At 49.8% G+C, this 22,807-nt stretch overlaps 1 protein-coding gene across 5 annotated transcripts in view; it reads left to right on the top strand.

The window, feature by feature from the left end:
- The first annotated feature begins 2,101 nt into the window (after positions 1–2,101).
- The window catches only part of NCMAP (non-compact myelin associated protein), a 46,165-nt gene continuing 25,459 nt past the window's right edge, over positions 2,102–22,807 (top strand). For 2 of the 5 annotated variants that reach the window (XM_082462810.1, XM_082462809.1), the window contains exon 1: positions 2,393–2,854. The gene's annotated coding sequence lies outside the window, so the exon portion shown is untranslated. Of the gene's footprint in view, positions 2,191–2,392; positions 2,855–19,654; positions 19,858–22,807 lie in introns of those variants that run through there. The other 3 variants (XM_082462806.1, XM_082462808.1, XM_082462807.1) reach the window with 3 other exon arrangements.

Below are 22,807 nucleotides of genomic sequence, written 5' to 3'. Positions count from 1 at the left end.
CACTGTGTGCCCGGGATAGAGTACTGGGCTCCAGGGATCCAGCCGTAAACCAGTCTGATGCAGGAGACTGCCAGATTCTACAGGGCAGAGTTTTTGACATTTGCTAGCCCGCAAACCTCCTGGTGTAACATTCTGTGATTGTCTAGACCCCAACCTCCCCCCAAAGCCTTAATCAAATTAGCACAATCCCACTTAATTAATTAATTTATTTATTTGGCCTCACCATGCAGCTTTCGGGATCTTAGTCTCCCAACCAGGGATCGAACCCATGCCCCCTGCAGTGGAAGCGTGGAGTCCTAACCACTGGACTGCCAGGGAATTCCCAGCACAATCCCACTTTAAAGACACCTAAACAAGTACAGCCACTATGGAGAACAGAATGGAGGTTCCTTAAAAAACTAAAAATAGGACTTCCCTGGTGGTGCAGTGGTTAAGAATCCGCCTGCCAATGCAGGGGACACGGGCTCGATCCCTGGGCCGGGAAGATCCCACATGCCGCAGAGCAACTAAGCCCGTGCACCACAACTACTGAGCCTGTGCTCTAGAGCCCGCGAGCCACAGCTACTGAAGCCCAAGCGCCTAGAGCCCATGCTCCACAACAAGAGAAGCCACCGTAATGAGAGGCCCACGCACAGCAATGACTCAGTGCAACTAGAGAAAGCCGGTGCGCAGCAACGAAGACCCAACGCAGACAAAAAATAAATAAAATGAAACTTTAAAACAGCTTAAAAAAAAGCTAGAACTACCATATGACCCAGCAATCCCACTCCTACGCATATACCTGGAGACAACCATAATTTGAAAAGATATATGTACCCCAATGTTCATTGTAGTGCTATTTACAATAGCCAGGCCATGGAAGTAACCTAAATGTCCATCAACAGAGGAATGGATAAAGATGTGGTACATATATACAGTGGAATATTATTCACCATAAAAAAGAACAAAATAATGCCATTTGCAGCAACATGGATGATCTAGAGACTGTCATACTGAGTGAAGTAAGTCAGACACGGAAAGACAAATATCATATGATAACGCTTATGTGGAATCTAAAAAAGGGGTACAAATGAACTTATTTACAAAACAGAAGTAGAATCACAGATGCAGAAAACAAAGTTATAGTTACCAGGGGATGGGGGGGAGAGGGATAAATTGGGAGATTGGAATTGACATATACACACTACTATATATAAAATAGATAACTAATAAGAACCTGCTGTATAGCACAGGGAACTCTACTCAATACTCTGTAATGGGCTATATGGTAAAAGAATCTAAAAAAAGAGTGGATATACGTATATGTACAACTGATTCACTTTGCTGTACACCTGAAACTAACACAACATTTTAAATCAACTATACTCAAATAAAAATGTTTTTTAAAAGGCTATAAATGGGCTTCCCTGGTGGCGCAGTGGTTAAGAATACGCCTGCCAATGCAGGGGAGACGGGTTCGAGACCTGGCCTGGGAAGATCCCACATGCCGCAGAGCAACTAAGCCTGTGCCCCACAACTACTGAGCCTGCGCTCTAGAGCCCGGGAGCCACAACTACTGAGCCCGCGTGCCACAACTGCTGAAGCCCGCGCGCCTAGAGCCTGTACTCCGCAACAAAGAGAAGCCACCGCAATGAGAAGCCCGCGCACCGCAGGGAAGAGTAGCCCCTGCTCACTGCAACTAGAGAAAGCCCGCGCGCAGCAACGAAGACCCAGTGCAGCCAAAAAAAAAAAAAAAAGTCTATAAATATTATAAATTAAAAAAAAACAACAACAGACACCTACACAAACCCCCTGCAGCTCACACCCGGCCTGGTGTATTCGTAAGGCCCCTTCTCCCCTTCTGCCCTGGCAGAAGTCTGGCCTGGGAGACGTGGCCTTGGTGGGCTGAGCGCCTGGGGGTGGGGGTGGGTGTGCCAGAACTGGAATCTCAAGAAGGACCCAGGCCAGCATTAGCGCGAGGACACTGCGGTGAGGCGCCGCCCAGCCAGCGTCCCCAGCCTGGCGCCCCCAGGATGGCCCCCGAGGCGGTGACCGAGGGGGCAACTCGGCCCCTCCCCGGGATCACCTGCGCGGGGCGGGGCGGGGCGGAGCCGGGGGCGGGATCCCGGGCGGCCGGAGCCGGGGCGGCTGCGGAGGCGCCGGCGGGAGGCGGAGCGGGCGGCGGCCGGCGCGCAGGGCTCCCCCGAGCAGGTAGGAGGCGCGGGACGCCGGGGACGCCGGGTCTGCGGGGGGCACGGGCGGCCCGGCTCAGGCGCAGCGGCTCGCTGTCCACCTGCCGCGCTCCGCGGAGGGGTGACGGGAGAGGGAGGGTGAGGGGTTCCCAGTCCCACCCACACCTTCGTTGGAAGAGGTGCCTGGGGTCTGCGCGCGAGGGCGGTGGGCGGTGGTCGGGGTGGAGGGAGGGATATCGGTCACCTTTTGCGGGTTTTGGAAATGGGGATGGGGCATGCGTACAAGTGCCCGGAGTGCCGAGCAAGCTCGACCCTCGCGGAGAAGTGCCCCGAGCGTCAGCCTGCGTTTGGGGGGTTGATATTACGGGCATCCCGCAGGCAGGTCGTTTCCTTGTCCCACCGCCCTCACCAAGCCTCCGGCTGAGGGTCCGAGACTCCCCGGAAGAAAAGGGAGCGGACTCGGCCAGCCAGGAGGTAAAGGGATTTTGAACCACTCGGGACCTGTGTTGGCTTCATCTGTGAAATGGGCGTCTGGACGGGTGAGCCCTGTGTGGAGGCCCCTCCAGGAGGAAGATCTGCGATGAAAACCCACAGCAGGGGGAGGAAACCAGTGTTCTAGCTCAGATCAGCAAACTCAGCAGCTCCGGGGTGGCTCACTGGACTAGCTGCTCCAGAGGAAAGAGGTGGGGACACGTTCTGTGGTCTGGATATCTGGCAGGAGGAGGACATGGGTGTGTCAAATACTAGAGCAGGCTTAGAGGGACCGAGGAAGCCGTCTAGTCTGGGAGGAGGATCTGGAGGGGCGCTTGGAGGGGGTGGGATTGAGTAGGGGTGGGGAAGACAGCATAGTGCTGGTGCTTTAGAATCAGTCAACCTGGGCATTGGAATCCCTGCCTTGCCCCTTAGGTGGCCAATAACTTAGTCTTGGGAAGGACCCTGCATTTCTCTACAGTTCCCTTTGCTCCGTAAGTGAAGCAATTTCTTTGACAGAGTGTCAGCTAGTCCATATAAAGTGCTTAGTACAAGGTCTGTATATTATAGGCACTCAGTAAATATAAGCTGTTAATTTCCACTAGACTGTAGCTTCTTTTTTTTATATATAAATTTATTTATTCATTTATTTAATTTTTGGCTGTACTGGGTCTTCGTTGCTGCACGCGGGTTTTCTCTAGTTGCTGAGAGTGGGGGCTACTCTTTGTTGCCGTGGCTTCTCTGTTGCGGAGCACGGGCTCTAGGCGCGTGGGCTTCAGTAATTGTGGCACGTGGGCTCAGTAGTTGTGGCTCGTGGGCTCTAGAGCGCAGGCTCAGTAGCTGTGGTGCGTGGGCTTAGTTGCTCCGCGGCATGGTGGGATCTTCCCGGACCAGGGCTCGAACCCGTGTCTCCTGCATTGGCAGGCGGATTCTTAACCACTGCACCACCAGGGAAGCCCTAGGCTGTAGCTTCTTGGGGGCAGGGGCCATGTCTCTTTGGTTCACCATTATATGGTGCCTGGCATATAGTAGGTCTCACTACATATTGGTTGAATGAATGAACAATGAATGAGTATGTAGTACAACAGTTGGCACGTGGTAAGTAGTCAATAAATAGCAGTGAATTTAGAGATGATCAGATCCTAACAGATGGGATGATGTAGGAGACGGTGGTTTAGGTGGATGGAGCAGTGGAACAGATTAAGATAAGCCCAGAGTAACAGATTTGGGGCACCCCCTCTTATGGGGGGCAGGGGAGTAACATGATAAGCTCATCCAGAGCACAGAGGTAGGGAGGGCACACAAAATCCTGGAATCCTGAGTCCCAGCAGCCACATGGGAGTAGATGAAGGAGCTGGAACTCTAGGTAGGTCAAGTACCTTTCTCACATCCTCTAAGAGTCCACCTCCAAGTTACAGGGGTAAGGGGAGGCGGGGGGGCGGGGGGGAAGACACAGCAAAGGACTGTGGGTGCCTGATGGGAACGGAAGATGAAAAGGGAAGGGGGCTCCCATGGCCCCTTCATGGGGGTGGGACATTCCTCACCTTGTCCTGCTGTCTCCTGGCTGGTGGTGAGGTAGCTGAAGGGGGCAGTGTGGTGCCAGGTGGGCCAACTACTGTGGGTGTGCTGAGCCAGGCTCACAGTGAGTTGGGCTAGGGGAACGTGTTGGGTCTCTGGGGGAATCTGCTGCAGTGGATTCAAAGCTTATCCCCGTGGCCGGTTCCCACACCCCTTATCACCCCTGTGGACAGTGGCCACTGATGCCTCAGGCTGGGAGGGAGCTATGTTCTTGAGGTGGAGCCACTCTTAGCAAAGTTAGGGACCTTCAGCCTGTCTGACGTCCTGGCAGGCAGCCTCATTGGGTTTCCATCTCCCTGTGGTGACTAGGAGTCTGTGAGAAGCAATTGAAAAGTAAATGTTTAATGGAACATTTGATGAAGGAGGAGGTGAGAATGAAGTGGAGGTGAGAGATTTGGGGGAACACATCAAGAGGAGATGGGAGCCACTGTATCCCTCAAAAGAGCCAAGTTCAAAGCTTCTCCTTTTAGCACTTTCCATAATTGCTCATAATCATTTAATGTCTGTGTTTCCCACCGACTGTAAACTCTATGGGAACAGGGAGCAAGCCTGCCTCCTTCCTTACTGTATCCCCACCTACGACAGTGTCCCGCACGTGGTAGGCATTCGGTGAATGTCTGTGGAATGCACAAACCTGGGCTGAGGACTGGGGCTCTTGGCGTTGAGAGAGGAGAGCACCTCCTGACAGAACTGAAGTAAGCACCGCCAGTTCTTTTTCCCCTGTCCAATCCCTACCCCACAGCTTGAAGGGTGCGTCCCCCTGCCACATGTTCTGTGCCTCCACCCTCTCTCCTGCCACCGTCAGCGTCTTAGGGAAGACTCCACTACTAGTAGACATTTACACCTCAGGGGGAGGCCTAGGCACTGTGCTGCCGCTGCCAGCCCTGCTGCCCTTGACAATCAGCCCCCCGGAGCCCCCCGGGGCTTTGAGAGGAGGAAAGCAACATCCAAGCTGATCCCCATCCCATTGCTCCTGGGACTCAGGGTCACAGAAGGTAGGAGCTACAGGGACCCTTAAAGGTAACAGAGGGCTCCCTCCATTTAAAGGTGAGAAAACTGGGGTCCGGAGAGGATGAGATGCACTCGGTCAATGGGGAGTTAGGGGAGACCTCAAGTCTCCTAATCCAAGCGCTTTGTCACTACAGTGGGCTGTGAGAGTCTCTGGGAATTGTAAATCCTGCAACATTTCTCTTTACTTTCCAATCTTCCAATAAAATGGAATGGAAGGTTAAAAAAAAGAATGGTAAAGTGGATTTTAAGTTGCCCAATAAACCCTTTTAATTAAAAACAAAAACCTCATATGATGAAAATAGACCCCAAATTATGTATGTTCACTTTACTTTTTAAAAGATGTATGTTTGATATTGGAGAAAAATAATCCAAAATAGGAACCTGTCTAACCTAGGCTAAGTATTGCTGGCCAGCAGTGCCTGTGTTAAGATGCCCCCTGCACGTTGCCATGCGAGAGCCTCTGAAGGCAGCCCAGAAGCAGCGGCGTGTTTGTTTCTCCTGGACAACCTCCAAGCGCCGAGCACACTGCCCTATTGGGTTCCCCATCTCCATCCATCCGGCCTCCTGATGCGGTCATTGACATCTGGGCTTCTGGCATCCCACTCTTTGCTTTGGGATCTGGCAGGGTGGATCCCTCTTTGCCTTCTTTCAGAGGAATTCCTTATCAGGACGATAGATCCTCGGTGGGCAGGAGGGGGCAGGAAGAGGGGAAGGGGACTGGGCCAAGGCAAGAGCCTGCCAGCAGGTCTCTGGATTCCTGAGCAGGGCTGGGTGTAGGTAGAGTTGAGGGGGTAGGGCCAGTGGCAGCTGGGCTGGAACCTCTCATGTGGTTTGAAACTCCTGGGGGTGGTGGCTGCAGTTTGGCCTAAGGAAGGAAAAGAGGGTGTGCCAGTCTCTAAGACAGAGAGGCCTGTTCTTCAGCCAGCTTCCAGGCCTCTTGTGAGGGGCCTCCTGCCTGGGCCAGATACTCCTGAGCTGTTGGGGCCCTCAGTGGGGCTGCCAGATCCTATGGTACATCCTGGGCAGCTTCAGGAGGTGGAGGGGGCGGTCTTAGAAGCTCCTGGCATCTCAAGGACCCGTGCAGACCCTGGACCGCCAGCACACCTCGCTGCATCTGGGGCAGCCTCAGCCAGCTGTGAGGGTGGGGCACAGAGCAGGGACATAGGCCTCTGCTTTTGAGCCGTGGGACCTTGGTCAAGCCACATCGCCTCTCTGAGCCTCAGTTTCCCAATGTATTAAAGAGGATACTATCCACAGTCCTCCCTTAATAAATGTTAGTTTCCCTTCCCCTTCAGAGAAGCTTGTGTCTTGGGACCTGTCGAGCCAACTTTTAGGGCCAACAAGCCTCAGGATTTTTCAATTCCTTCAGGATTCATTCATCATTCATTCATTCATTCATTCACTCACTCATTCTCCAAGGCTAACACCTGCCTCGGGCCTGCACTGGAAATTCAGCTTTTTCCTGGTGTTTGTCTGGTTTCTGGCAGACGCCGGCACACATGGCCTGGCCTTGAAGCTTCCATCTGTTCCTCCACTGGGGATGATCTCTTTCAGCCTGTCGTGCAAATTAAAAAGCAGTTGTGTAACTTGTTCCTCCGCTGCTGTCCCTAATCCCGTAACCCTCCTCCAGGTTTCCTAAGGTTTTAGCCTGCGGGTCTCAGAGGGAAATAAATGGTTAACGTCTGCTTGCTGAGAGCCTGTGTTTGCTGGTGCCCACACAGTGCTAAATGCTCCACATGCCTCAGTCCCTTTAACACCCACGGCAGCCCAGGAAGTGAGTAGTAGTATTCCCTCGGTCCCTGCTAAGGTTCAGAGACCACTTGCTGGTGGTCACAGAGCTTACCAGGGACGCAATTTTGCCTTCGTGGACCCCTTCCTCCCTAAAAAATATTAACAGTTATATTAATGACAGCATTGGTGTATTAAAACATTTTCTTCAACCTAAAAGTTCCTGTTTTCTTCTGATTTTGACAGAAATGAGAACATTTTTGTGAGCCCGGGAGAGTATTGTGAGCCCTGGCACTTTGTCTCCTGGGCCCAGGAGGGACGCAGGCCCTGAGGCTAGGGAGAAACAAGGCTGAGATTCCCGCCCACACTGTGGAAGTTCTAACCTCCTCCCTGTACTGCCCTTTAGCAATTAAAAAAAAAAAAAAAAGAACAAGCAAGAAACTGTAGAAAAGAGACTAGTTATCTGAAATCTTAATGCCTATGGTGGTATTAATTGTTCTCTCTGGAAAATGTAACTTGGTTTTTTTATTCACCTCCCCACCAAACTCCCACCCTCTGCCTCGCTACTTCTTGACCAGAACTTTTCAAAGAGCCAAGACCACTCTATCCTCTTTTGTGGAAATTCTAGACACCCCATCTTGGCCTTCTATCCAGTCTCAGACCTAAAGGGTGACTGGTTTGCCCAGAGGACAAAAGGGGATTCATTTATCTTATGGGAGCAGCTCCAAGTTCCTACCTAATCCCCAGAAACATTATCATTGGTCATGGTAATAATAACAATTCATATTTTTGAGAGCGCTCAATGTGCTGGGCATTTGCTAATCACTTGGCATGAACTGTCTCATCTCCATTTTACAGATGAAGAAACTGAGACTTAGGAAGACTCAGTGAGGTGCCCAAAAGGAGGTGCCAAGATAGGGCCCTTAGTAGGGAACTAAGCTGAGTCTGTTAGACCGTTGTAGTTACAGGTCCAAGCTCTCTCTGCTCGCCGCACGACAGGCCAATAAATCGGAGACGTTGAGGTGAGGCATAACGACTTTATTCAGAAAGCCGGCAGACCGAGAAGATGGCAGACAAATGTCTCCGAAAAACCAACTTATCGGGTTCGGATGCCATTTTCTTTTATAGAACAGAGAGGGGAAGGAGGTGAGGAAGTAAAGTAAAAAGGCCATAAGATTTGCAGCTGTCCCCTGGAATGGCCAGCCTCGGTGAGGGGACGTGTTAATTTCTTCTTTCTTGCAGCCATCCACAGGTGGACAGGGTCGGGATGTTTCCCTGAACAAAGGCACTTTGGTTTAACATTCAGGCAGAGGGGCAGGGTTCCCCAAGGCAGGCCATTTTGTAGAGACAATATCCTTTTAATGAACAAAAGCAGCTGAAAGCAAAGGTTAAAGTAAAAGAAACAGATCCAATCTGTAGTCAGATTTAGCTCTTCCCTGTTTCATTGTCAGAGCATGACCTCCACGAGGGCAGGGTCCATTTCCCACGGTCTCCCCCGTCGCCCAGCACAACTTTCAGTGTGGAAAGACACACTTTCAGTGTGGAGTGAATGAATGGTGGACTGACCTCTCCACTGTCCTGCTCTCTAGGACGCTTACCCACTTCCTGTCCCTGCTCCTTGTCTTGGGACAGTCACTATCTCCTGCCTCTGTAGTGCAGAAGTTGGCAGCTACAGCCCTGGGGGGAGTCTGGGGCAGCTCAAAGCCCTGCTGGAGTAAGGGACTGACCAAAACAGGACAAGCTTCAGGCATTCACTCCCCCATCAATGCCCGTCCAACCCCACCACCCAGCCTAGCCTGTGGGATCCCACTGGAGGATTCTACCTCCTGCCAAGGCTGCTTCTCCCTGGAACTCCAAGGTGAAGCCTGACACACACACAGGCAGAGTGCCAACGGGAAGGAGGTGGCTGAGGGAGTCTGTGTGGCTCTCTGGCCCCGGGCTCATCTTTTTTCCTCTTAATGCCTTTGGCCCTTCCCCAGGGCACATTACCAGACTGAGAGCAAATACCCCCAGGGGGACATGAATTCACCCACGAAAATAATCAGATGCCCGAGAAGTACAACTACTATACAAGAAAGACAATAAATCAAGCTGCATATGTCATCTAAAGCAGAATGATTGAAGTAGATGGACCAAGATTTTGAAGTAAAGCACGATAATTATGCCTAAAAAGATAAGGGAAGACATTTGTAAAATAACGCAAGGGCAAGAAGTCACAGGAGAGAACCAAGGCAAAAGATTAGCTATGAAAGATACACTCTTTAAAATAAAGGACACAGTAGATGGTATAAATATCAGGTTGGATACAAGTGAACTAACAACTAACTAGTAAAGAGGAAAATCAGATTGAGAACTGTCCCGGGATGCAGGAAAAGACAAAGAGAGAACAAATGAAAAAGAAAACCTAAGAGATGGAGGGTAGAAGTAGGTGTCCCTAAAGGAGAGAAAAAGAAAAATGGAGAATAGGGAAGAATTGAAATAATGGAGATTAAATGTTCCAGAATTAAAGGAAAATAATGAACTCAGATTGAAAGGACTCATGGAGTAGCCAACAGTAGAAATAAAGAAAAATCCACACAAAGATATCATGGTAAAATCGAGAATATGACAGACAAAGAGGAAGGCCAAAGAGAAATAGCATCCCTTACAAAGGGCCAAGAATCAGATTGACATTATACATGTCAATAACAGCCCCTGATCCAGGAAGTCAAAGAGTAATGTTATTATAAGAATTGAAAGAAAAGAACCCTTTCAATCCAGAATTTTAAAGCCAGCCAAATTGTCATTCAAACATGAGGTCATACTAAAAATATTCTTAGGCAAATAAAGCCTTAGAAGGTGGAATACACAAAGACCCACATTGAAAATACTCATGAAGGAAATACCTAAATAATAAAAGAAACAAGTTCCAGGACGTGCTGCAAGAGCTATGGGAAGTCAGGGTGTTTAAGTCAGGGGTCAGTGCAAGAAACAGAAGCAGAACTCAGCATTTTCAGTAGGAAGGGATTTTATGCACCTAATTCTTTTAAAATATTGGAAAGGCTGGAGGCTTCCAAAACAATACAGAACTGGCCAGACTGGAGAGCTATGGCACCTGCCGTAATCAGGAAAGTGAAGGAATCACAAGGCTGCCTGGAGCTGTTGAATTTAAGGATACACAACCTTGGCCATGTGATCCAGGCATCTGGAAGCTGGTGTGCTGTAACTACCCAGATTCTGGAACTCAGAGTCTGGCTACAACACTTGCTCATCTTTTTAACGGAGGACCAGCCTTGGGCCCAGACACTTTGGGAGGTAACACTGTCCAGCTAGAGTTTAATGACATTGATCCGTTTCATCTATTTTATTTTGTTACTTTCTGTTGATGGCAAGTGACATTGGTTTTCTATTTTCAGAAATGATAGAACATTTCTGTTTAGAGCACACTTTTAAATGTTTTAAAGGAAAAGTAGGTCCAGGGATCTCACTGCAAAGCCATTGTGATTGGTGCAGACAATTATTATAAGTAGTCAGAGGTGGAAGAGGTGACCTAGGGAGGAGGGGACAGTTGGGTCTCATGACAGAGGAAGGTTTAGATTGGTGTAGCACTGGGAAGAGAGCACTGGAGCAAAGGCCAGTGTGCTGATTATTTATCCCTGTGTAACCAACTACTCCAAGACTTAGTGCCTTGATGCTGTCTGTCGCGTGGTTTCGGTCAGATCTTCACATCTGAAGGCTCAGCTGGCCTGGGCGCCCACAGTGGCTCACTCACGTGGCTGCCTAGTGACACTTGGCTGTCAGTTGGGAGCACAGCTGGGGCTGTCAGCTAGCACATCTACCTGTGGCCTCTGCACGTGCCTTGGGCTCCTCACAGCATGTCAGCTGGGTTCCAAGAAGGAGGTTTCCAGGAGCAAGCATTCTGAGAGGCAGGAAGCAGAAGCTGCCTCTGAAGGGCTATACCTGGAACTTCCAGTGTCACTTCTACCGTATTCTAGTGGTCCCAGCAGTCATAGGGCCCACCTAGATTCAAAGGAGTGGAGAAATAGACTCCACCTCTTCAGCGGGGAGCAGTGGGATGGGAAATACTGTGCAGCTAGCTTCCCAGTGCTGGGAAGCATGGGTGAGTTTAGGAGACAGGAAGTCACTCATTCCCTGCCTAGGGCCGGGGAGAAAAGGAGGAGACAGGTGCTGGTGGATAAAACTGGAAAAATTTCATGGAACACCTTAGTTGATGAGACGAAGAATTAGGGCTTTATTCTGTAGCCAGCCGGAAGCGATTGACGGTATTGGAATGAAGGAGAGACACCGTTCAGAAAGCCAAGGTCTCAGCAATTCTTTCTGCAACAAGTGGGTCCCCAGAGAAGAAGGCTGGTAGCTTCTGTTCCTTTACAGTAGAATATCCCGGCAGCACGATGGAGTGAAAAAACACACTGCCCCCAATCCACTAAGCATTTGTTAGACAGTTATCGTATGCCAGGTGCATGACCAGGCCAGGCATTGTGGAAGTAAGTCTACAATTCATAAACCACTGGACTATCCTGCAAATTCCAGTATTTCTACATTCATTCTATAGCTTCTAGATCTCCTCTTGGACTCCTCATGGACCCAAAATCTTTTGCTAGGACAAGTGTCCTGGGTTTTGACTAAAAAATTATGGTGCAGGTCCAAGTCCAAGCCCCATAAGCACCCAGAAGAGGGTGTGGCTTGCCCCTGGGTCTGCATGGAGCTGAGCGAGGGCCTCTGATGGCCATCAGCAGAGCTCAGGCAGCCAGAGCCCAGAGAGTTCAGTGTATGTTCAAAGCCAACCCAACCTAGGGCATCTGTGAAAGCCCATCTCTTCCATGCAGCCTCTCTGTGTGCATGAATTTACTCCCCATGGAGCTCCTAGAATAGAAGGGAAGACAGACCTGTCTACTAATTACAACACTTTCATATGATAAATGCTGTAAGCAAAGTACCTATGAGATGCTGTGACGTCTCAGAAGACATCGACCTATTTGAGATTGGCGGGGATGCTTTGGGCAGGTCTTGGAGAAGGAAAGCAGCATTTATCAGTGACCACTATGCATCAGGCACTCACTTTTCTAGAGGCTTGACACGCATTGCTAAATGACTTATACACGCAAAACCCTCACACGTTTATGCGTTAAGGCTAAGTAATTGGCACTTATTAACAATTGTTATCTCATTTGATTGTTGCAACCAGGAAAAAGACAGGAATCACCAAGCCCAGTTTACAGATGAGGAAACAGGCCCAGAGAGGTTAAGTCACAGGCCCAAGGCCACTTAGCCCGGAATTCAAGCCCATGTCTGACTCCAAACCCCACACCTCTGTCTGCGCCACCATACCACCATTTCGAGGGAAGGGGAGGACTTCCCGGGAGACGAACAAATCCTGTTGGGGGGGCGTGGGGGACCCAGTAGTCCCAAAGAGCCAGGGTTCGTAGTGTGTGGGTTCCAAGATGGGATGGGGGAGAAGGCAGGAGAGAGGGCTTTGAATGCCAGGCCAGGGTGCAGGGAGAAGGCTGGATTCTCTCCCCAGGGAAGGTCCCACCACTCCCTAGCTCACACTGTAATCTCTCCTCCCAGGTCACTCGTTGCCTGACGTCCACGTCCTTCAAGTCAGGGCTAGGTTTGGAACACGGGCTCCTGACTCCCAGCCCAGAGCTCCTCACCCAGCTTCCTCCTTGTCACGGCGTCCCTTTCAGGCTGTGGTGTTTGCTCAGAACCCGAGCCCGGGGCAGAGAGCAGAGAAATATTTACTTATGTCACCGCCAACCCTGCCTCCTGGCGGCCCCAAGGGCTACCTCACAGAGAAGTTCAGTTATATAACCCCGAGTTGACACAGCAAGAAGGAGAAGGAAATAAATTATAATTATTCTTTTTCCTCAGTCTTGGACACACTTTGGATAGCTTGACATTTGCTTCTCTGCTTCCTCGTCTTATTGACCTGTGGTCTCCAGTGACCTTAGTGGTTCTCGATCAGCTGTTGATTTTAGCCTTGATTCTGGTGAGGCTGGGGATTTGGGAAGGTCGTCCTAGAGGCCGGGGAAGGGAGAGAAATGAGATATCAAAGGGCTGCTTTATGCCAAACTCTGCTGGGGCTTTGTATTCATAACGTCATTTTACTCAAGCAGGAGCCCAACGAAAGATGTCCCGTTTATTACCTCCCTTTTGCAGAAAAGGAATGGAGGCACAGAGAGGTTAAGTAACTTCCCAAAGGACACTCAGCAGAGCCAGGTCAGAAGCTCTGAGGCTCCTAGTTTTCAAACATCTCACATGGAATCCGTGACGTAGGGATCCTGGAGAGAGCAGAGCATGCTAGCATCTCCCTGTGGAGGAAGTTCCTCCATAGCTTAATCCCAAAACATCCCTCACATCTCATCTCCTCTCTGGCCTTCCCTGGACACTCAGCTCCACCGTGCTGGGACCCTCACTGTCCCACCCGCCTCACCAATCTCACACTTTCCTTCCTGAAAGTGTTCATCCTCACCCCCGCCTCCCAGTCTTCACACCCAATGTTCTTCCCAGCTAGAATGTCACTCCTCCCTTCTCCACCTGACAAAATCCCAGCAAAATTATAATAATAATAATGCACCTTCATAGAGCAGAAGCTGTGAAGTGGAGTGGTTAAAAGAATGAACTCTGAGTGTTCTGCATGGTTCCAACTAGTTTCATCACTTTTGCTGGCTGTGTGACCTCAGGCAAGTTAGTTAACCTTTCTGGACTTCAGTTTCTTCACCTGTAAGATGGAGATAATGATACCCAGCTTACTTATAAGAAAGATAAAATTATGGGATGAAATGAGTTATAAAAATAAAAATGATACAAATAAAACTTACTTGTAAAGTTTTTAGAAAAGTGCTTGGCACCTAGTAAGAGCTCATCAAATGCTTATTCTTTTTTTTTTTTTTTTTTTTTTTTTAATAGGTTTTTTTTTTTTCTTTTTGATCTGTATACTGGCTAATTTAAGTGATTTACTTTCCAGTTGTGATTTCCTCCTTCCTATATCTTCTTGCTTCTTTTCTATTTATTTATTTATTTATTTATTATTATTATTTTTAATATTTCTTTTTGGCTGTGTTGGGTCTTCGTTTCTGTGAGAGAGCTTCCTCCAGCTGCGGCAAGCGGGGGCCACTCTTCATCACGGTGCGCGGGCCTCTTCACTATCACGGCCTCTCCCGTTGCGGAGCACAGGCTCCAGACGCGCAGGCTCAGTAGTTGTGGCTCACGGGCCCAGTTGCTCCGCGGCATGTGGGATCTTCCCATACCAGGGCTCGAACCCGTGTCCCCTGCATTAGCAGGCAGATTCTCAACCACTGTGCCACCAGGGAAGCCCCCAAATGCTTATTCTTATCATCAAGGCTTCAAATGTGGAGCAGACTCTGAAGTCGGATTCCTTGAGTTCACATCCCATCCCAGTTGGTGACCTTAGACAAGTTAGTTAACCTCTCTGGGCCTCAGTGTCCTCTATAAAAAATTTAAACTGTAATGTGCTTTCCACTTAGGGTGGATGAGACAATCAAATAGACATAAAGCACTCAGAGGGCTTGGCACTTAGAGACAGGTAAATATAATCTACTATTATATTACTGGGATTCAGACCCAGATCACTGACCCCAGAGCACAAGGGTTTAATGACCACATGGTGCCGCCCAAATTTTGCCTCTCCCGGCAGCACGCCCTCTTCCCCGGCCCCCTGCTCAGCACCCTCTCCCACTCCGAGCTCCATAGCACTCACGGCCTGTCTTGTCTCTTAATGTTATGTCTGCATTACCAGCGGCCACATGTGGTGGGAAAGCACAAGACCCATGACCTGTGCTTGGTCCTGGTTCAATGAGGCAGTTCAGTCAGCTGCTATTAACCCCCCACTGCTCATTCACTTAGCGGGGGTTGATTTCATTTGACAACTATGTGTTCATACCTGCAATGTGCCAAGCAGTATTTGAGGAACTAGGGATTCAAAGGGTGCATAAAAACTGACACATCCCCTACACTCATGGGGCTCAGAGTCTGATATGGGACACAACCATTCATCAAATGGAAGGTGCTAACTACAACCAGTGGTGACAGAGGGACACAGGGCTGTGACAGTGCACAGCATGGGAATTTGAAGTGATGCTTGGGTTAAAGTATCAGAAGTGTCAATAAATGAGGAAAGAGTGCTCTGGCATATGCAAAGGCCCTGTGGCAGCGACGGGACAGAGTGACAGAGGGCAGAGCTCAGACAGGGAGGAGACTGGAGGGGTCTGAAGGATCCAGATCCTGTACAGGGGACTTGCTGACCATCACAAGTTCTAGTTTGAAGTAGTCTTGAGGTTTTTAAAGATTGCTGCAGCTGCTGTGGAGAAGGGTTGCAGTGGCCCAGAGCAGAGGCAGCCTTGGCCTGTTAGGAAGCTATTGCAGCATCCAGGTGAGAGAAGACAGAAGCCTGGACCTGAACAGGGATGGGGAGGATGAGAGAGGTTAGTAAGAAAATGTATAAGAAATGAAGGTAAATCTGAAACGCCTTGATGATGGGGGTGGAGAACTGGTGACAGGTGGTGACTTTAGGTTTCTGGCCTCAGAGGCTATGTGAGTGGCAGTGACATTTCCTGCAATGGGGAACCCTGGAAGAGACCAGATTCTGTGAAGTGCTGGGGCATGACAAAGCCCAAGACACTGCCTAGGCCCTCAAGAGGGGGAAAGCAGACATATAATAACAACGACGATGGTGATAACAGTAGCTAATTGAGTGCAGGATTTGAACCGAGCTGTCTGGCTCCAGAGCCTCTGTTGTAACACCCTCTACTCTACAGCCATCATGCCATCATCTTTATTTTCTAAGTGCCTACTAGGTGCCAAGAACTGTGCTAGGCCCTGGGATGTCAGCTCTGAACAAGAAAGACAGTAGCCCTGCCTGGCCGAGCTCCCTGCTGGCTCAAGATGTACCAGCCCACGGAGGCAAATGCTGGCATGCTGACCTACCGGCGGCCTCCTGCCCTGCTCTCACAGAGCTTAGGATCTGGGGGTTGGATGGGTCACAAACAAGACAGTTTCAGCTGGTGGTTATTCTGTGAAGAAGGTTAAAGAGGATGAGACAATTCCTGGGGTTGTAGGGAAAGGGATAATCTTAAGAGTGGTGACATTTAAGCTGACACAATAGTAAAATTGCATAATCACACAGTTAATAGTTCAGAACCCCAGCAGGGAGTGGGGGTGGGAGTGAACAAACTGTATGAGGTAGATTTTTTTTTTTTTTAAGTGTTAGAATTTTTTTTTTTAATAAATTTATTTATTTATTTATTTATTTATGGCTGTGTTGGGTCTTCGTTTCTGTGCGAGGGCTTTCTCTAGTTGCGGCAAGTGGGGGCCACTCTTCATCACAGTGCGCGGGCCTCTCACTATCGCGGCCTCTCTTGCTGTGGAGCACAGGCTCCAGACGCGCAGGCTCAGTAGTTGTGGCTCACGGGCCTAGTTGCTCCGCGGCATGTGGGATCTTCCCAGACCAGGGCTCAAACCCGTGTTCCCTGCATTGGCAGGCAGATTCCAAACCACTGTGCCACCAGGGAAGCCCGATTTTTTTTTTTTTAGTTGAAACATTTGACATAAGTGCTTGAAGTGTTTGACGGTTTGGGTTTTGAAGTATAAATAGGAGTTCACCAGGCAGACTGGGTTAGGAAGTCGTTCTAGAGAGAAGCATGAATATGAGCAGAGGCAGGTAATGCTATGGGATGTGTGTGTGTAGAACACAAGTTCTTTAGTATCTCTAAAGTATAGTTCATAAGCTCCATGTGGGCTCAGGCCTATATTGTTTCCTTTTTGTCTCCAGTGTTTAGCACGTAGCTTATGATTAATGAATTTTTACTGAATGAATAAATGCATGAAGAAATGAACAAATGAATGAGCTAGTGTTGATAGGAGAGGCAGCAAAGAGAGAAGGACATAGTATAAATCGGTGTTGTTCAATATAAATGAGCCACATTTGTAATTTTCAATGTTCTAGTAGCCACGTTAAAAAAGTAAAAAGAAACATTACATTTTGATAATATATTTTATTTAACCTTGTATATCCCAATATTATCAAACATCTAATCAATATTTAAAAACTACTGAGGTATTTCACACTCTTTCATTTTGTGCTACGTCTCTGAGTTCCCGCAGGTATGTTACGCATACAACACACCTCAATTCAGACCAGCCACATTTCAAGGACTCCATAGCCACATGTGGCTACCGTATTGGCAAGCACAGGTCTAAATGCTGCTGGGCGGTAAAAAGCCTGCTGAGGGGTTTGGACTTCATTCGCCTTAGCCGGTGAGAGGCCGCGGAAGGCCTCTATGCAGAGGTCAGCACGGTCAGATTTGTTGCTAGAAAGCTCTCTGGGGTAGCTGTGCAGCCGATGGGCTTTGAGACAGAGAGTCCTTTTCCAGCCTCTCCACTCTGACATGGAAAGGTCACACTCAGGGCATACTCCACTCCCCCTGGCTGTGGTGTGACTGGTGTGGAGACGGGCGCCCTGTCCCCAGCTAAGAATCTCCCTCCTTTGGCGAACGGCAGAGCCCGAGGTCCCCAGCCCGCAAGCAGCCACATTCTCCTCTGCGAATCTGAGCTTCTCTTTCCCGAGGCAGTCAGTGCTCACTGAACAGCGCGGCATCTGCTGTGGTTTGTAGCTAAACAGACGTGGCTCTGGGCAGTTCGGAGAGAAAATGAAGTGCCTATTAGCGTGTTTTGCAGTAGCCCCGCCTGGCCAAGCACCTTGCCGGCTCAAGACACGCTGGCCCGTGGAGGCAAATGCTGGCACGCTGGCCCCTGCCCTTGCCCCTGCACAGCCCACCACCCCCCGGGGTACCCAGGTGCCCCTGGTGCGCTCAGTCCCTGACACACCCACTCCCTTCCCCACAATGCTCTCCTGCTCACTTTCATATTTCCTTGGACCCCGGACTCACACTTGCCCTGCATGTTCTGCACACCCTCAAAGCCTGCTTCATGTTCTCTCTGACTCTTCAAGGAGGCCGGGGTGGGTGCTGGGAGGCCCCTGGTTTGGGAAGCAGAAGACTGGGTCCCAAGCCTGCTCTGGTAGCTCTGTGACTTTGGGTGAGTTACTCGGCCTCTCTGAGCCTCAGTTTCCTTGGGTGTAAAGCGGAATGGGTGTGACGAGGGGTAAATGAGATTATGAATGTGAAGCCCCAAGCACAGTGCTAGACACAGAGGAGGTCCCAAAAGGGAGTGGTGGTGACCGTGAGTGGTAAGTGCCCATCGCCCCCCACCCCAGTTCCTTGAGAGCCAGGCCGGCTTACACACCCAGGGCCCCTGGATTCTCCCTGCCTCCACACCTGCCATGCAGCTGGGGCCTGTCATCCTCGCGTGACAGGGCTCGGACTGCATTGACACTGGAAGATTTGGCAAAACTGGAGGACCGTGGGCTCACCTCCGGGGTGGGAAGCATCAGTAGTGATCCACGGGAGATTCTTCAGAGATGGCACTGGGGGCTCTGCCCAGGACAGGTCAGCACTGAGAAGACCCTGATCCAACATCAGGCCGACTTCTCCGCCGGGCACAGCAGACACAAGGCCCACAAGATCTTCAAGGGCCCCCGAAATGTTTTAATTTCTTTTAAAATCGGCGGAGGGGGGGAAATCCCATTTTAGGGCAGAAGGAAATGTTTCCATTTTTTTCTCACATCAGAAAAGATAAACTGTTTAGAGCCCATGAAACTTTATTACGGTGAAAGCAGCCCTGCGGCCACACTGCGGCCCTGACCAATTCTTCATTCATTCAAATGCATTTTTTGGGCAGGGTACGTCGCATCTGTTCTTTTTTGTTCCTTATGATCTTGTCTGGCTGCACACACATCTTTTTTTCCCTGAGATGAGGAAGATGAGGCTCATGGAGGGTAAATAAATTGCCTATAACTTAGAGGTGACAGAGGCGGGATTTGAACCCAGGTCCACCTGAGTCCAAACTCGTTTCTTCCCTAGACCACGCTATTTGCAAGTTCATCATCTGATTTGATTTACAGCATAAGGGCAGGATAATCAGCTTTTTTTTTTTGCCTCACTGCGCGGCTTATGGGATTTTAGTTCCCTGACCAGGGATTGAACCTGCACCCTCGGCAGTGAAAGCGCGGAGTCCTTACCACCGGACCGCCAGGGAATTCCCAGCCCCATTTTAAAGCTGAGGAAACTGAGGCCTGGAGGAGAAGGGAGCATCTTGCTCACGAGTCCCTTCCTCCTAGTCAGTGAGGGTGGGGAACCAGCCCCTCCTTCTGAACCCTCCCTACTGCCCCTGCCCTGTCCAAAGCCCTTCCTGTGCCCCCCACACACTGTCCCTTCCCCGTGGCCACGCCCCATGCGGCCACCCTGCACACGTGTCTCCCCTGCCCTTCTTCCCACCTTCCTCCTTTTGTCCGGTTTCCCAGCCCTTAGAGGGGCTGCTCAGGTCTGCATAGCATCTACATCCCGCCTCCTAGCAAAGCTGGGGGCTGGTGCTGCCACCTGAGAGGGAGGGAGGAGAGAGAGCGCGAAGGTTTAGATGAAACCGTGGGTCTCCCAGACAAATGCCCCTCTGTATCTCAGGGCCTGTTGTGACTGGCTGCGGGCCAGCTCTCCCCGCGGGCAGCTTGAATGGCTGGGATTGTTCCCCCGCCTTCTGTCCTGTCTGCTGCCCAGCGCCTGCCGCCCAGCGCCTGCCAGGCCCCAGCTCGGGCAGGAAAGGGGAGGGCTGTTCCTTCTGGAATGGAAGGTGTAGGAGGCAGGCGAGCCTTGGGGAGGGTGAGGGGCCACGTCCTGAACCAAACTGGGAGGCGGGAGAGTCACACGACGGAAGGAGCGTGAGAGAGAGGTCACCGGTCCCCGCCGTGCACTTTGCAAGAGAGCAAACTGAAGTCCAGACAGAACAAGTGACTTGCCCAAGGTCACACAGCAAGCAAGTAACAGAGGTAAGACTCGAACCCTGGGCTCCTAACTTCCAGCCCAGGGTTCTTGCCGCCCCCTACATCAGGCCTCCCTGTCAGGGTTCTGGTGGTGACCCTGCTGAACAGGTGATGTAATGAGCTCCATAGCCTGGGACACTGAGACGAAAAGAAAGAACGTCACGTGATAAGCTTACACAGAACTAGGTTCCCTCGAATTCCGTAGTAAAGTGCAGATGCTCGAGACAGAGTTTACATCCTTAACTCATTCATTACAAAGACCTTGAGGTTAACCAAGCCCTTGGAAAAGGCGGAGGGAGAGGCAGAGAATCAAAGTGAGGCCCCTGAAAGGTCAGCGTTAGGGGTAAACTCAGATGATTGGATTTTGTAGGACGGCATTTGCCTGGGTTCTTTAAAAAAAATAATGAGTTAGCCAGGGGCACTGGGGGTCAGGGCATCTGGTTCCGAGGAGACTTGGTTTTTTCCCCTGCACTCCCACCCCCAATTTTTTTTCTTCCAGAGGTTCACAATGGCCTGTCCATGGTGTATACAACTCAGGTACATCTCTATGTTCTTGCTTTCATAGGTGGCAACGAGAAGTAACTCAGAAACCTCAGCTGGTGTGTTTTAGAAACTTAGTGCAGTTACCAAGCGGGGTGGTTGAGGGCAAAGCTGAGGGGGAAACACAGGGCCTGGTGGCACCTCATCGTGCTCACGGGCCAGAGTCCCTTCGGGTTGTCTTTGGTTCTTGCTCTTGTTATTACTGATCTTGTCTTGAATGAATCAGAAAGGAGTTCTGGAAAACGTACCAAATGAACTACCAATGAACCTTCCTGTCTGTGTGCCCTGGGCATCCCCACCGGCCCTCAGCTTCCCCGTTTGTAAGGAGAGGGCGGTGGACTCAGCAGTTTTCAGACGACTACCACCAAATCCTCTGATCACAGGAGTTGCCTCCTAGGGCCATCGCAGAGGGTGTGGGGACCAGTAAAGAGAAATTGTGGGGGGAGGAGTAGAAGGGAGCAGTTTGGCTCCTTAAACCTTTTGGAGGAGCTGAATTTTTCATCATAAGTTCATCCCCCAAACTCTCCAACGGAAGAGTAGATCTCCTTTCACTCTGGACAAACACATAGAAAGTCTACCGGTTTCACTTTTTCCTGGCTGGCAGAATCCCCCTGCACCTCCCTCCTCCCCCTAGTTGGACTGGCTACCCCCAGGCTGCTGCGGGGCACCGCCCTGGGCACTCCTCGATCCCTGGGTCCCTTGAGCTTCTCATGTTCATTCGCTCCTCCACGTTAGTGGGGCACATCCTACAGGAGCATCCCAGGAAAAGGTGCATGGGGTGGGATGGATTTTTTGTGAAGCTTCCTATGTCCCAAAATGTTGTTCTTCTACCCTTACACTCGATATTTAGTTTGGCTTCTGTCCACTTCTAGGCTGGAGATTATTTTCCCTCAGAATTTTGGAGAGTTATCTCAGAGCTTCCCTGCTGCTGCTGTCAAATCCACTGCTGTCTGGTTTCATCTGAGTGTTAATCCTTTTAATGGTATTTGACCTTTTTTTTGTGTGTTATCTATAGATGTGTGTGGGATATTCTCTTTAGGCCCTGTGTTCTGAAAGGTCATGATGATGAGTCCCACTGCGGGTCTTTTTTATTCATTTTTCTGGGGACTCTGTGAGTCTTCTCATTCTGAAAATTCATGTCCTTCATTTCCAGGAAATTTCCAGGTATTCTTTGATAATTTCCTCCCCTTGATTTTTTCTGCTTAATCACTTCTGGAACTCTTATCATTAGAATGTTGGACCTCCTGGAGTAATTTGTTTTTGCCCCTTTTCTCTCCCAATCTTTTTTTGTTCCACTTTATGAGACATTTCTTCAACTATATTCCAATGCTTCTATTGAATTTTTAAATTTCTTTTGTCATATTTTAAATATCCTAGCACTCTTGTTCTTGGAATATTCTTTTCTTATAGCATTCTGTTCTCGTTTTATTGATGTAGTATCTCATCTCTCTGAGGACGTCAAAGTTTTCTTCTGCCCTTTGAAGGGCCCTTCTGCCCTTCTGGCTCTATTTGCTTTAAATGCCTCCCTCTGTTCATTTGTTTGCTGTCTGTTCATCGTGTTTGAGGCTTGTACCCTCAGAGGTCTGTTGACCCTTAGCTATCTGTTCCTATTTAAGAGTAAGCCACTAGAAAGCTCATTGAATAAAAAAAGTTCAGGGGAAGCTCTGAGTGTGGGGGCCGGCTTATCAGCTAGTGGCCTCCCCATTGGCTGATTGGCAGGAACCTGGTCATTTCATTGGAGGATCGTGTAACATCAATCAGTATCTGTCAGTCTGTTCTCTTTAGCTGGTCAGTCTCCCAAGAGCCTCTAAGTTCCTGCCTGGAGGTTAAGCCCAGTGGCCCAGGGGGTTAAAGGGACTAATGAGCCCCACAATGTAGGACTTTACCTCAACGCCATTTTTCAGCCAGAGATTAACCACCACCTTCCTTTTCCTTAAGTCTCAAAGTCAAACGTGCCTATGAATCACCTGGGAATCTGGCTAAATAAAAGGCATATTCTCATTCAGCAGGTCTGAATGGAGCCTGAGATGCTGCCTTCCGAACAGGGTCGGAGGGTTGCCAGCGCTGCTGATTCAAGGACCGCACTTTGGATGGCCAGGGTCTAGAGCCGTGCCGTCCAGTGGAAACTTACGCAGTGGTGGACACGTTCTAGACCCACACTGACCAATACAGGAGCCGCAAGCCCCAGTGGATGTTAGCACTTGAAATGTGGCTAGTGCGACTGAGGCCTTGAGCTTTTAATTTTATTTAATTTTCCTTAATTTCATTTAAATTTAGATGGCCAGAGGTTTGAGCCTCGGCCTTTGCCAGGCTGCTAAGTCACACTCAGCCATGAGCTTTTCCAGCTTTCAAACCTTGACTGGCCTCTCTCCAATGTGGTTGTCGTCTCTCCTTTCTCTTTGGCCTTACGGATCCA

Source organism: Balaenoptera physalus, assembly GCF_965194825.1.
Source record: "Balaenoptera physalus genome assembly, chromosome: 1".
NCBI lineage: Eukaryota > Metazoa > Chordata > Mammalia > Artiodactyla > Balaenopteridae > Balaenoptera > Balaenoptera physalus.
This window is presented reverse-complemented; position numbering and strand designations above follow the sequence as displayed.